The 12913-nt window shown below is 35.7% G+C and overlaps 1 non-coding gene and 1 pseudogene across 1 annotated transcript; one reads left to right on the top strand and one right to left on the bottom strand.

The window, feature by feature from the left end:
- Positions 1–2160: 2160 nt before the first annotated feature.
- Positions 2161–4099, bottom strand: LOC113316372 (annotated as a pseudogene).
- TRNAY-GUA lies at positions 3794–3880 on the top strand. Its single transcript is given in 2 exon segments — positions 3794–3830; positions 3845–3880. It is a non-coding gene; the product is annotated as a tRNA-Tyr (tRNA).
- Positions 4100–12913: the final 8814 nt, after the last annotated feature.

The following is a 12913-nucleotide window of genomic DNA, read 5'->3' as shown; positions in this document are numbered from 1 at the left end:
CAACAAAACCTTGTGGGAAAAAGTAACCTCGGGTGAAGAAAAAGAGTTCAATACACCATTAGATGCTCCCCCTGATGTCAAACAATTTTCATTAGTCTAATGCAGTCAAAAGGAGTTTATCACACATTACTTTGGTGATTTGAATGTTTATAAGACCATGTTGTTGATTCCGGAAGTGACATTGCTTAACAAACTATCGCGTTTCATTTCTTTGATTCAAATATTTTCAGTAATATCAGCGGTGATCTTTATGACTTCAACGTTCAACATTGATGTTTATAGTGTTGCCTCGCTAAAAAAACTATTCTCGATCGAAGGGAAAAAGAGTACAACACAGCTTCAATTTCGAAGTAAATATGTCGACCTCATATCCTTGGATCCTCCCCTGATGTCGGCATCTCCCCCTGATTACTTTCAGATTTCTACCAGACAGTTCCTTGAGTCATGTGCTTTTCGAGACTTAATATCGGTAATGACCTAGAAAATACTCTCGTATCTCCTCCATAATTACTTTCGTTGGAGAAGAGATTATTTTTACTTCATAATCAACAACTTTTGGATTGCACTTTCATTAGCATTCCTTTTTATATCTTTGTAGGGATAAAACAAACTCATGTCAATGGTTACTTTTAAGTATATGATTACGTTCATTATACTATTCCAATGACGTTGCGTTGGCGCTGAGTTGTATCTAGCTAAAAAATTCACTGAGGATGTAACATTTGGTCGAGTACATTATATTAAGTACAATAATGCGTCTATTGTACTTAGATAAGAGAAATTCATCTCCCAACACATCTTTGTCATCTTCCTTTAAATGAATAGGTCATTTACTTACATCTGAACCTCGACTAACCATGGGAGTGCTAGCAGGATGCATGTCCTTGTTAAATTGCCTGACAACTTTAGACATATGCAAACTGCTGGAATAATATACCACAAGATCAGTATTCGATCGAGCTTTCCCCAGATTTTTCATCTCAAATTCGGATTTCAAATAGCTTTTAAGGTCTCTTATCACATCAAGAGTACCTATCATGTTTGTACCATGACATAGATATCTACAATTCCAAATCAAAAAACTTTCTTGTGAATACGCAAGGAAAAATAATTTACTTGTCTATCCCCTCCAAATCAAATAGCCACTTAGACGGGTATACCACTTCCGCCTGATGACTCTAGTACAACGTGAATATGTTGTATTTCTTAGTATGATACAAACGTACTGGTCGTCCAACCATTGCTGCTGAGGTTGAGATGGATTCCAGAAATGTCGACAAATCATCAATTTAATCCAAAATATATTGTTAGTTTGCGAAGATTCCAAATGGAACAAAGCAATATGGAAACAGATTACTGAATCATATATACCAGCACAATTACATGCTTACAATAACTTACATAGGCATACCTAATTAAAAGTGTATGGGCGTACATACCTGTGTTGTTTACCGCCAAGATTTCCCACCATATTGGCGTTTCTTCTTCTTTAAGAGTGGCATAAAGTTGATTATACGTGATAAAACATTTGAGCGTAGTCTGCCACCTTAAAGAATTGCAGCCTGTGTTAGATGAGCAGATACGAGAGCAAATCAGGATCTTGAAATACTGAATTAATATTTCATATATTTGTGCCAATTTCCATTTTCCTATAGCGAGGAGGCCATAAACAGATGGCATCTCCTTAACAGGCCTTGGGAAACACCCGACCATATCATGCTTCACAGATATTATAGGTAAAACACCATTGACTCATTCCTTCTATAATCTTACAGATATTATACTATTGTTACTGGCAGCATTAATATTAAAAACGTAAATACTGGTTGTCCAACCTATGTGAGGAGGAGACTAAGGCGAGATTAATTCCAGATATGTTCGACAAATCATCAATTTAAATAAAATATCTGTTAATGGGAGATATCAGCAACTGGAATTTTACAAATACCAACCAATGGCCCAAATACATCAATTCGATACTATATGTAACCATGAGGCAAGACAGGAGTACAGCCAGCAGTGATCCATATGCCAGCTTTGTGAAACCACGTTTCGGGGATGAGCATAATTTGATACTCCTTGTCCAGCAAAATTTGGACATCCCAAGAAAGTTGATTGAGAAACCAAGTTCTTGATGTACTTAAGCAGTCACGACGATTATCACATGAGCAGGACAATCCCAAAAATCACCAACAGCAAGCACATCAGAGATGAATTGATTTTTGGATCTTTGCCGCTTTCTCCAGTTGGGATTTTGCCCGTTGAGTTGCTGTATATGATTTGTCGACGTGCGAACCAATGTCATCGATGCTGTGTCCTTGATCATGGACCAGCACAGCAACTTCTTTTAGAAATCCCATTGACCTCACCAATCTGGTTCTGTATCTCTTGGATACCTTGTTTCTTTCTTCAATGATTGCTTCATTGAGAACAATCTCACTGTTCAGCTGCAAGAAATCCTGCCTTCTAGACCCTGTAAGAGCAGTGCCCTGGTCAAGGTTTCTATCCGAATTCTGTCATGCTCGCTTGAAGTATAGCTGGACTGTGGAACAAAAGGGTCATACTGTAGTTCCCTTTCTGCTTTCTGAAACTCTTTTGGAACTGATTCAAAGTCCTTAGAAAGTTTAGCACGTCTATCTTTTGCTTGCTGCTTTACTGGCTTGTTTGAGTTTAGATGAAGTACTTTCACCATCTGTGTAATATGTGATCCTGTGCTGAGCAATTTCTGACGAAGTTGAGGTGTGCCTTTTGGAGCGCCAATTAGGTATTAACAAAACGATGAAATTTAGTATTAATTGAGAAAAACCTGATGCTACAGCTTGTGTGGAGGAGGAGGATCTTGGTTTCCAGCTATATGATGATCACTTCTCTTGGTGTGATGAATGTACGGGCACCTGCTTCTAGATCTTCAAAGCTGCTTATTTTCGCCATAGGATTATTCTCACAAAAATATGTTATTCCTGAAAACCCTAGAAAGCAAAATTCCCTTTCGCGCTCTCTATGATGAGAATTAGGATTCTTTGAGCTAGATTTTGTGTTAATAGTGGGAAGATCAAACGAGGGAAAAAGACGTAAGAGAGTTATATATAAGAACTAGGGTTTGTGATCGGGAGGGAATCCACTCAGCTCCAAAATTGGAGCAAGTTTCGCGACACTGCTTAGAGGTTCTGGTCCCTTATATAGGCAAGTCTAAACAGGGAAGGCGGAAAGATCGAAAACTGAGGTGGGCTAAAATAGCAAGGATGGGCTCTAACGTTAGGTTTTCTCAAAAATATACCCAGGTGACTAGAATCTTCAATACCAGCAGCGCGAGCAATGTTTTTCCAAATATGTCTTATACGAAACCAAAATCTGTCACGTGACTTTACATTGTGATCCTAAACATTCCTTGTGATACATCGTTTTACTGTTATACAAACTGTACATCGTAAAACAAAATGTGATCCAAAATCTGCATCATAACCCCAAAATAGGCTCCATAGCCCCAACTATCTGTATAGTAACCCGTGGTTCTGCCGGTGAGACACCCAGTATAGTTACCCGTGATCAAAATATTTTCTTTGCTCCGGGATATGCCTCTAACCACAACTCTCCTCGTGACCCAATTATTTTTGTTATAACTTGAAATCTGACTTACGTTCCAACATTTGACACATGATCAGATATTGGTATCATGATCTCAAAATTAGATTGTGATTCAAAATCTACACAGTAACCATAAAACTTGGTGTGGAGAATAGGCCCCTCGATAGGATTTCATATATATAACGTATTTTAGCTAAGTTGATCCAAACCGACCTTAGCTCAGTTGGTAGAGCGGAGGACTGTAGTAGTTTGCAGCTTAATCCTTAGGTCATTGGTTCGAATCCGGTAGGTCGGATTTTTTTAAGCTTACTATATTATTAACGTTGGTTTCATAGTCGCCCGACTGCAAACAACAATAGTAAGCTTCAAGTAATATTCTGCTTATTGGTACCCCTGTTTTTTTATTTCGGTATTTGTTATTGAAATGCTTACTTCTAAATCTAATGATAGTCCATTGCATTAAACCATCTGTCCTTTTGGTTAGAATGACAGAAAGTTGGGGCAATGAATCCATCTGGTATTTCCTAAACTGCCTGCACTGGACAAAAAACATCTCCAAAGCAACAATGCTAAAAAATTGTGACATCAATTTCGGAAAAAGTTCTGAGCCAATAATTAGTTAAAGCGTAAAGAACATCGTCCTCAAAAGAGCTAGGATGAAGAAACATCGTCCTCAAAAGAGGTAGGATGAAGAAACATCGTCAATATACTACTCGGCCTCATTATGTGTCCATTTATAGTTTACTCCGACATCTTAGGTTTTTACAGTTTACATGATCCCCAAATGTAGTTACAAATCTTTTGTCACTAACGTTTCTGTATGCGGTAATTGACATGGAGGCTCACTAACGTTTTTGTGATCGAGTACTTTGTGGATTTTGAAAGATTTTGACTGCGCACATAAATTTTCCTAGAAGTCCATGTCTGACATAAAAGTCCCCTTCTATCAAGAGATGAGAGTTGAACTCGCAAACTCTCTCGAATTTCTATGAAGAGAAGGTGATGAGATTCTACAGAAAGTATATTTCCCCTCTTCATATCCTTTATAACAAACATATCTCAACTTTTCTTCAATTACTATCTGCATCTCAAAACTCAGAGTCCCGCACACAAATGTCATATGCGCAATTGAACATTTCTTTCGAATAATTAATTTTGTGATATTGGAAGTCAATTATGTGTTTCAGATATGTGTTTCATTCAAAGGACACTAACATTTTTTTTTCATTCAAAGGACACTAACATGTTTTTGAGATCAAATAACAACATTAATGAATTTATAAAGACTTGATATTAGAAGAAAAAACAGACAAACATGTTAAAAAAAACAAAACAAAAAGAAACAAGACGGAAGGTCATCTTCTAATACTTAGTGTCATCTAAGTGGTTTAAGCTTTCGGTAATTATTTATTGATTCAATGTAAGGTGTATTTGAATCTTCTTTATCTTCCATGTCATCTAATTGAAAGCCCGGCTCATAAGTTTTCTCTAGCTAGGAAACATCTTCTTGATTTATAAGTATAACAGATATAAAACTATTCCAGAATAGTGTACTCAATGTTATTGTTTTTCCATTAACAGTTCACTCCAACATCTTAACTTTATCTGATCCCAATTGGCTTAATTTTGTATAAGGTTCTCGAATCCACGTTTTGTGAATTTGTAGCTACAAACTTGTTGTCTCTACTGTTTTTATATGGGAGAATTAAACTAGATGCTCATCCAATTTTATTGTTCTAATCGTTGTTATCTTTTCATGACTGAGCCATATTTAATATATGTTGCCAAAATGCCGCCTACATGTATGGTTCAACTACCCATTAATTCCAATTTCCGTGTAGTATGTGAAATTCTAAAAGATTTTGACTGAGATGTGAAAAATTAAAATTTCCTGGATCCCATGTCTGACAATAAAGTTCATAAACGGTGAGAGTCAAACTCGTGAACTCTCAACGTTCCCCAAAGAGAAGGTGATGGGATACCACGGTACTACAAGGTGGTTCATCTTCATCTTTTTCTTCAATTACTGAATTCAAATAAACCAAGAGCTATAGTAGCTCATACAAACCCATCATAGACTTCAAACCGGAATTCAAAATACATGCAATATTAATACCGGAAGCTAAAGGAAACATAAATCCTAAGAAAACTAGAGTAGTACTTAAAAGGTGATGTGATGAAGCATGGAAGCTATTTACTTAGCGAAATAAAGTATGCGGATTCCCTCAAATGACCGGTGGCTTCGACCAGCTCATGATATGAAGACATTCTCATGACATCTCTTGTGTGAGTCAAGTTGATGTCTCTGACTCAAATGGCTTCCGAGCTGCATAATTAGTTCCTGCATTATTAAACAAACTCCAAACATTTGGATCGAATCTCGCCTTTTCTTTGTTTGGAAGCAACTCTGAAACATTCACAAGTACGATGGGATATGTCATGCGGGCATTCAACATACCTCGATAAAAGTAGCTCGTTTGGACGTTGGTTGTATAATCTACTTCACCAAAGGTCAGAGTAGTGCCTGATGTTTTAGTGAGAATCAAAGGTCATCTAGTGCTCGGAATTGCTTGATCATTGAGTTCCTCGAAAGGAACGTATGTGCTAGGAAATGCAGTTCCACTCATCCATGTCTCTCTGTCAGCTGATCCACCTCCAGCACCACAACACTCTTCAAGTTTAGCTTTCAACTGGAGAACTTCTTTCTCAAGAGATTGTTTATCCTTCTTCTCTCGGTCTAGTTGTTGTTGTACATTTGATATTTCCTCTTTCCATAAATCGAGATCTTCGGTCAACTCCTTATTCTTGTCTTTCAGGCTAGCAATTTCATCTTTAAATTCGGAAATTGCTTTCTCTAAAGATACTCTCTCAGCCATTTTTATTTCTAGATCTTTGGTAAGAGCATTTTTCTCATTTTTCAGCTTTGTGACTTCATCATTGGTTATAAACTTTTTATTAACCTCTTCTCTTTGAGAATTGGCATTTGCGGCTTCTAGAGCTGCAACTCTTTTCTCCAGATCAGCTTGTTTCTCGTTGATGACACCCATGTTACCAGCTGCTTTCTCCTTTTCTCCAGATCTGCTTTCTTCCAGAGCTTGTTTCTGTGTAACTGATGTTTTAGGTGGACTGCTCCAGAATGGTGAGCTTGGTTCCTCATGTGACCAGACACCAAATTGTTTCTCATCATCCCAAGTGGCCACCAAACCGTTAGAGTTTATAAGCTTCCAAATCCTTAGATTTGTAGGGAAGGTGTTTCTGAATGCATCAAAATCGCTTTCTTTGAGATCGACCAAAGCTAAATGTTTAGTGAAATCTAAGGGTCCTTCGCTTAAACCAAAATCAATAGCCTGAAGCGGGGTACCGAATTCTTTACTAATCCTAAATACTGTTGAGACTTTACGGATAGGATCAGAATGTATAAATAACTGAGGATCGGTATACCACGACATAAGTACCCGCTTCTGTAAACTGACAAGGAAGAACTTTGTTTGTGAAAAATAATAGATCTGAGGATATGTAGATTTCTGTATCTCCTAAGAGCAAACAGGATGGTATATATAGGAAATATATCAGCAGACGGTACATAATACACAGCTTTCAATACAAAGTAACAGTATTTATTATAATTGTCTATCTGTCAGCATCTTGGTGGTATCTGATTATGAGATCTAATGCATCAAACAGCTAGCTAACCATGATATTTCATTCCCGCATGAAATTCAACGGATGGAGCGCGGCGTTGGTTTTTCTTGCATTTCTTAATCATTTCTAGGGCCGTCTCGTACATTTTAGTAAATTTAATCAAACATGCAAATGCATGATCAGCACACCGTCCTTATAGATCACTATGATGCTCACACGATCAAGTTTTCGTACACATATTTAAGTTTTAGGATGTGCATCTTACCGATGAGGTAGTTGAAGTGCGAAAGAACGTGCAACAAGCTTCGCGATCGTGACAACCATGAATGTTATTGAGCTCTTAATATTTTAAACTGTTATACATCTATCGGATAATGACGGGAAAATGGACACATGGTCCAACCTACTGGGCCCACAAGCCTAGTTCACGTATAACTGAAAGCTGTGTTTGGCTGTTTCCAGTCGGATAAAAAGGTAGCTTTGGGTGCCGTAAATATATATGGAAAATTTCTTGTTTGGTCCTAAGCCCATAAGGTTATTTATAGTAGAGTCCAACCGGAAATTTTTTTTATCTAGAGGTCCAAAATTAATTGAAAACATTGAAATGACCATATTACCCTCTACTACCAAACTTGTGCGTGTCTACACCCTTATTATATTGAGTACATATCCGCTGCACTGCTTACAAATTTGAGTACACATAACTTATATACTTATAAATTCGAGTACATATCTTCTGCAATGTTAACTATCAAAATCAACGGCAAGAAACTTCACTCTCTTAACTGGTTTTTCGTCCAAGTTTTACAAACCCAATCTTTGAATATTCGACCAATGTTTCCTTGTTTATCTCAAGTTCTAAATCAACCTTTATCTGGAGTTTCCCGTATGTAGCATTTAAAAATCCTTTATATTAACTTGTCTTCTCTTCACTGCCTTCTCTTGGCAGCAAAACGACTTCAAAATCAAACCAAACTCTCCAAAATTGAATACCCAATCTTTATTTCCTTCTCAGCTTCGAGATCCCAGTCCTGATCTCCCTTGATCTTCATTCCAATCAATGACAGACAACAACTCTTTCCCAACTGGTTTCTCGGTATTAATCTCTCACTCTGTCTTGTTGTTCTGAGCTTCTGGATCACGCCTTTCCTCCTCAAACACGACCACAAGAACCGTGACTAGCTGCTGGTCGACTTTGTTGGACAACGGTGAACTCTTGGCAGCAGCTCTTCGTATTTTGGTTGTAGACTGAGATGAAATGAGCGGAACTGGTCGAGTGTATTAGGACCTAGCTTTGTTGTTGCTGCGTATAAGACTGGCCCTTATCACAGCAGGTGGCTACCCCGATTAATAAGTGTGACTGCCTTGGCTTCAAATCCATTAGCACCTAGCGTAGCCAAAATGATGAATTATGCCTCTTCTCCTCTTCTTTCATGTAACATGACTCCAAAATGCCTGCAAAATAAAACAAACGTAATATACAAAAATACAAGAGAAATAACTAAGAAAAGCATAAAAAATTGACATTCAAAAGATGTATTTAAGGCACTTATCACCCATTACCAATGAAAACTCTTAAGACGTGTAGGCGTTTAGCAAACCATACCAACTAACGAAGAGTAATAATCCTGCAAAATTTTCCAGTCTATAAATGATGTACTCAATTTCTTGACAGTACATCTGCACTCAATTTATTCGGTCCTTTCTTTTTCGAAGGCAACAAATAACTATTTCTTGACAGTACTTATACACCCAATTTATTGACAGTATACCTACACTCAGTTCATGTTTTACATCTACAAAAATCATCCTTGAATAAACTCAATTCATACTGTATAATCCAAAAAAAAATCGTTCTCGAACTGACACATAAACTGCTTAATAAGCCAATTCCATTACCAACCCAAAAAGATCATATAACCAATGGATAATGCTAAGAAACAAAATTCTTCCTTTCACGCCATGACAGTGATTGCGTTACAAAACACAACTAATTCTATCTAAACTTATGTGTAATGCTAAGAAAGGCAAGTCTTCGTTTCACAACTATCAGTACATATTGGATGCACTCATATTTTCAGTGGATTTTAAACATAATAACACGGATTTAATGTTAAGAAAAATATGTACAGGATCCTATAAATGTCCCCATAATGAACAATACTTCACTTAATCCAACTTGGGTAATTATAGAGTGAATATACTTAAAAATTGAAACTAAAATCGTTATGGGTTGTCCAGCGGATAGACGACGGTGCTGGTATACTAAGAGAAAAAGGTATAGCAAGGAGATAAACTGTTTATTAGTTTTTTTTTTGGTATTCCTCTATGCGAAAAAAGAAACTTAAGCAAGAGTCTTACGTAGTTATGTTGATAAGGTGTACCAATCTCTGCTTGTAAAAATGACTTTATGCAACCATATCAACTAGCACGTCTTGTTGAGCCCCCTGCTAAGTGACCAACTGAGATGATCAAAAAATGTATAAAAACTCCAAGCGGATTACTTGGTTATGCTTAGTGCAGAATAATAGTTATGGAGCAAAAAACCAGCAGCTACTGTAATGTTCTATGAAGTGTAGACTGTGATTTTTACAGAGTGCAACATTTATACACTGATTTCTCGTCAGTGTAGCGTATATAAACTGAATTTTCAGCAGTGCAGCATATACGCACTGCCAAATTATACCAAATGAAGCTGCAAAAACCTTCTACAATACTTATCTGGGAATAATACAGTACATTCATTATGGACTCCATCAAGCTCACTAAAAATGCATGAGAATGCAATACATGCATTACACACTCTCATCAAAACACACTAAAAATGCATGAGAATGCAGTACATACATTATGCACACCCATTAAAACACACTTCATACTAAACAAGATTACATAAACAAGAATATCGAAACACTTACATGTTTGCATTATATCGTCCCAAGAACTTCACCGGAGTTTGATCCTTCAGAAAAAGGACGCAACCATCAAGAAATTCAGGAAATCCCATTATACGCCACGGCCACCACGATCGATTCCTACGCCTAACCCGAACTAAACTACCAACAGACAAACAGTGGCAAAACTTTGAATAAAACAAAATCAAATGAACTAAAAAATCAACTGAATGTAAAGAATAAGTGACGAATCCATGAATATAGACGAATTAAAGCACATATTCAGTACTACACACACGTACTAATGGATCAACCCAAAAAAAAAACAGTTTGTATCAGTATTCCACATAATGATATAACTAAGAACAAAAACACTATGGATGAAACAACAACAAATGATATAACTAAGAATAAAACATAATCAAAAGCAGTTCGTATCAGTATGACACATATGTACTGATGATTCATGAACTAAAAAACAAACCGCATGTAATGAATCTATCAAAAAAACATAATCGAGAGTCTTATTTTAGTATGAAAGATATGTACTTATGGATCAAACCACAACAAGTGATAAAACTAAGAATAAAACAAAATCAAAAGAAGTTCAAATTAGTATGCAACATATGTACTGCCGGATAATACCCGTGAAACAACAAACAAACATGATTTTGAGAAAATAAAGAAACGAAAATAACAAGATAATCAAATTGAAAGTTCAAATAAGCTAAAAAAAATCATAATCTAACCCAAAAAGATCGAATAATTACGATCAAGATGCATAAAAACAGTACGTCATATACGAACTGATGGTTAATAAACAACCAAAACTGAAACCAAACATATAGATGCATAGTAAACACGGAAAAATAGTACGTCATACACGTACTGATGGTTAATACACAAAAGCAAACTGAAACTAAACCAAAAGCCAACAAAAACAAAACTAAAAATATCAGATTAGTAACGAAATGAACATAAAACATGATTTTATAACTAGATCTGAACTATTTTCATCAAAAACCACCAGTACATCATATACGTACTGATGATTAATATACAAAATTAAACTAAAAACAAATCAAAGACTAACAAAATGAAAATAAAATATCAGATCTAATTAAGCACGAAGACCGGAAAACATAATCAAACATCAACTAATTAATGATTAAATCAACTTACCAGAAGCTCCATATAAACAGAATCGATCTTGGATTCGTGAATCGATCAAGACCTTATAAAAATATTCATCACCAGAACTTTTCATGATACACAAACGAGAGAGGATGAAGAAAATGAATTGGATTTCATCAAAATACAGTAGCAGCAGTGAGAGGAAAGAGAAAAGAAAAAACAAATCTGGAAAAAATAATCAATCCCTTGTTTATATATTTATTGCACTAAAGGTTAATTTGGGTATTATAAATATGTACACCAATAGTCTCGCACGTGTCTAGGACCTGGGAATAAAATTTTGGGTTCAATTTTTTTCTTCTCTAAAACTATGGACCTCTAGTTACTGGGCTTTAGTGGGTGGACCTGCCATTAACTAAGACTACCATAATAGTACCTATTGGTAATTCCTACAATATATATAGGTGTCCTGAATTGCTCCTCTCTTTCCGTACATATCCAAACATGCTTTTGTTACTTGTTAGGTTAAAAACAAGGGGAACTTAGGCGCAGGCCCAAAAAAAAAAAAAATTCTTACCGCCGGGCCCACAATTAATTTCTGATGCAGTCGCACCCATAATTATTTAAAAATATTTAAAACGTACAGAAAGACTCTATTACCCTTCATCGTTTTTGGGCATAATTTTTTTTCTTCTCCGCCGGTTTCTTTCCCTATTCCTCCATTAATCTCTGTAACTGATCTGCAAAGATTTTTTCTCCATCATTTAAAGAAATAAATCATTTAAAATCGATGATTCAAAGAAGTAAATCATTTTTGACTAAACCCTAGAATACATTTCAACAAAAATGGATGAAACAGACGAAGAAGAAAAAATCAAGTAGAAGAAACAGAAAAAAAGTTATGCAGCTAAATTTTCCCTTATATTGTCTTATGCACTAAACAAAATGATGCAGAAGACATTATGCACGTGCATAAAAATCCATAAATCAGAAAAGTGAAAAAGGTAATGTATAAGACAATATGCAGCTAAAACAAAATAATGCATAATGTCTTATGCATCTAAAAAAACTGATGCATCACCAGAAAAAGTGAGAAAAGTAATGCATAAGACATTATGCAGCTAAAACAAAATAATGCATAATGTCTTATGCATCTAAAAAAAACTGATGCATAACCAGAAAAGTGAAAAAAAGTAATGCATAAGACATTATGCAGCTAAAACGAAATAATGCATAATGTCTTATGCATCTAAACAAAACTGATGCATAACCAGAAAAATGAAAAAAGTAATGCATAAGACATTATGCAGCTAAAACAAAAATAATGCATAATGTTTTATGCAGAAATAATAATGGCATAATGTCTTATGCACTAAACAAAATGAGGCAGAAGACATTATGCACGTGCATAAAAATCCATAAATCAGAAAAGTGAAAAAAATAATGCATAAGACAATATGCAGCTAAAACAAAATAATGCATAATGTCTTATGCATCTAAAAAAACTGATGCATAACCAGAAAAAGTGAGAAAAGTAATGCATAAGACATTATGCAGCTAAAACAAAATAATGCATAATGTCTTATGCATCTAAAAAAAACTGATGCATAACCAGAAAAGTGAAAAAAAGTAATGCATAAGACATTATGCAGCTAAAA

Source organism: Papaver somniferum, chromosome 10, assembly GCF_003573695.1.
Source record: "Papaver somniferum cultivar HN1 chromosome 10, ASM357369v1, whole genome shotgun sequence".
In the NCBI taxonomy this organism is placed as follows: Eukaryota; Viridiplantae; Streptophyta; class Magnoliopsida; order Ranunculales; family Papaveraceae; genus Papaver; species Papaver somniferum.
Note: the sequence above shows the minus strand (reverse complement) of the source record. Positions and strands in the feature narration are given on the sequence as shown.